Source organism: Glycine soja, chromosome 15 (genome assembly GCF_004193775.1).
Source record: "Glycine soja cultivar W05 chromosome 15, ASM419377v2, whole genome shotgun sequence".
Lineage (NCBI taxonomy): Eukaryota > Viridiplantae > Streptophyta > Magnoliopsida > Fabales > Fabaceae > Glycine > Glycine soja.
Genome location: NC_041016.1, coordinates 18636801 through 18639635, shown reverse-complemented (window position 1 = coordinate 18639635; position 2835 = coordinate 18636801).

Sequence of the window (2835 nt, the reverse complement as noted above, 5' to 3'; positions counted from 1 at the left end):
AGAACATGTTTCTTTGTCAATTCTGTCAGCAACTCTTGAAATTTGATCTTGAAAACTCTAGCAACAATATCGGGTTGATTCACAACCTTCAAATTCAATGGAGTATGCAATCTCTGAATTTCTTTCCAATATGGATTACACGTGAAAGTGATAAGCAAATAAGGAAATCCAACATGATTGCAGATAGCCATTGCATCAAAGTAAAGTTGATCCATATAGCGATGACCGCCAACAAATGATGATGGCAAGATTACACGTTTTCCTATATCAGAACCTTGATTTTCATTGTTGGAATCTACATCATCCAAGTTAGAATAGTTTTCTACTCGCAGTTTACATTGGTTGTATATTATAAAGGACAACCTCCCTGACTGAAGCATCATGTAACCATCTACCAAAAATTGTTGAAATAGCCTTCGGGATCTAATTAAAGTATGTGTTTCATTCACTATAGTTTGTATCTAAAAACAAAGTCATTCTCTTATAGTCAATAAGTTCCTTTTAGTGTCTTGAGTAATGTGAGAATCACTCTGTAACACATATGATATGTATCTGTCTTCTCCATAAAGGAATAAGAGAGGATATTGAAATCCTAAATAGCCTGGATGTAATTCATCTATCCTTTGCAGTTTGCCACTCTGCCTTTCGACAATTATATCTCTATGAGATGCTAAGTCAACATTTCCAACAATCACAACTGCTATTTTAGAAACCTTTGGAATACTATAAGAGTATGTTTGGATGGAGGAATTTAAAATTCTGATAAATTTTAAATTCTAAGAATTTCAAATACTTCAATTGAAATTCTTTTATTTTCAAAATTTTGTGTTTGGATAAAAAAAGTTAAAATTATGAGGGTGAAAAAAAATGAATGAAAAAAAAGAAAAGATATGATTGATGTGCTAGTTATACATGTTCCTCTACGCTCAGACTCGATCGATGTTCCACAATCTCATACGGTATTTCTTGAAGAAGACTTTAAGAAGAGAATTTCAATTTTTCACCTTTTAGAAGGAAATTGAAATTCCAGATTTAGTTGTTTAAAATTCTGTTTTAAAATTCTAAAATTTTAAATTCTTCAAAAAAAAAAAGCATCCAAACAATGAATTCTAAATTACAGAAATTCAAATTCTCTGATAAATTACTTTCCTCAGTTAAAATTCTCTATCCAAACATACTCTAAATTTTTTCATTAGTTGATCTGTCAAAAATCAATTGCAGCTTCAAGTTATGTGTTGGTTCTTCTTTCAATTTGTCTCGAGCTTGCTTAAAGCATTGAGCATGTGTGTTGTATTTATCCAGCATGTTTGAAAGTTTTTTTACAATATCAAGATCAACATTGGTTTAGTTGCTACAACAATTAGTAAACACTAAAATTAAAACAAACTTTGATATGTGTATAAAATTTTAAAACTCGATATGTACATAATTTTTACCTCACTTATCCAATCCTATTCTGCACTTCATGTTCAGTGTCATAGATGTAAAGTTGTGCAAATTTTGGGGGCTATTTTGGAATTGGTAGTAAACTCTCAATTCTATGACATAATTCTCCTTGAAATCTTATTATTTGTGGACCTCGACTCTTATATATATGTGGATCCAACTTCATCTCAGGTGAAGTGAAGGCAAACATAATGTTATATAGTCTAATATTATGCTGGAAATGTTTGCTATCATCATAATTTTGATCAAATAGTAGATGTTGAAGCAAAGAAGGATGTTCTTTCAATAATGGTTGCTAGACTTTACCATTGCCAAAACAAAGATGATATTTGGGAGTAATGGTGTGCTTGTGCTTTCACATCCTCTATTGATTCCAGATAAGCGCTTTACAATAATTACATTAATGAATAGGATCACCAGTATCATAATATCCTATACAATGAATATGAAAAAAAAATTGATATTAGCTACTGTTGAAATAGGTTGATACAATTTTAATATCAAATAAGATTATAATTGTCAATGTAATTTGTGAAGTGTTGTTCACGTCATATTACTACCTTGGTGGACATTAGAAATTGAAGCAATACCATTTCCATGAATAAGATCATCATCCTCAAAGCTTGAATAACTGTCTGAACTAAAATCTAGTAAATTGAAATATTTGTTTAGTATTTGTTCATTTTATGTCACAAAAGTCATAGCTAATTAATCATGTTACGTTTATATGCCAAAAAAATCATAGTAGAATAAAAGAAATAGAAAAGCCACCTTCTGTTTGTACAAAGGAGTAACTATCTCCGGTGTTGCCATTGTTGTTGCTACCAATTTGACTTTAACTTTGTGCCTTTGTATACCTAGTGTCTGGATTTTCTTTATCTGAATTCAATCAATTTTGTTGTATGATGGGTTTAGGCTTGGTTGGTTGAAATTGACAAAATCAAATCTATTAATCAAGTTTTGGCCATTATACTGCATTCCAGTTCTGGTCCTTTGGCTTTGCAATGCATAGTTGAAATTTGAACTTGGCTGAGTGAACTGATCTTGTGTGAATTGAGTGTTGTTGTTACTGCTGCTTCCTTTCATTTGTACCGCGTTACATAAGAAAGTGTGGTTGTTTGGTTGCTTGAACATATTTGTTTATGTTAGCATTTTTTCCCCTAAAAATTTGTTTCCTTTTTCTTTGTGCTTGAGCAACAACATCTATATTGCTAATTTTTTTGCCATTCATTTTTCTGTTGACACAAAAATAATAAGATATCTCTTTATAATTGTTAGAAAAATTGGCTATGTATAAACACAAAGAGAACCAACAGGTAGCAGTTAATGAAATTTTGTTTTGCATTTTGACCCACTCAATCAATGCATGTAGTGGAACCTATTGTAGGC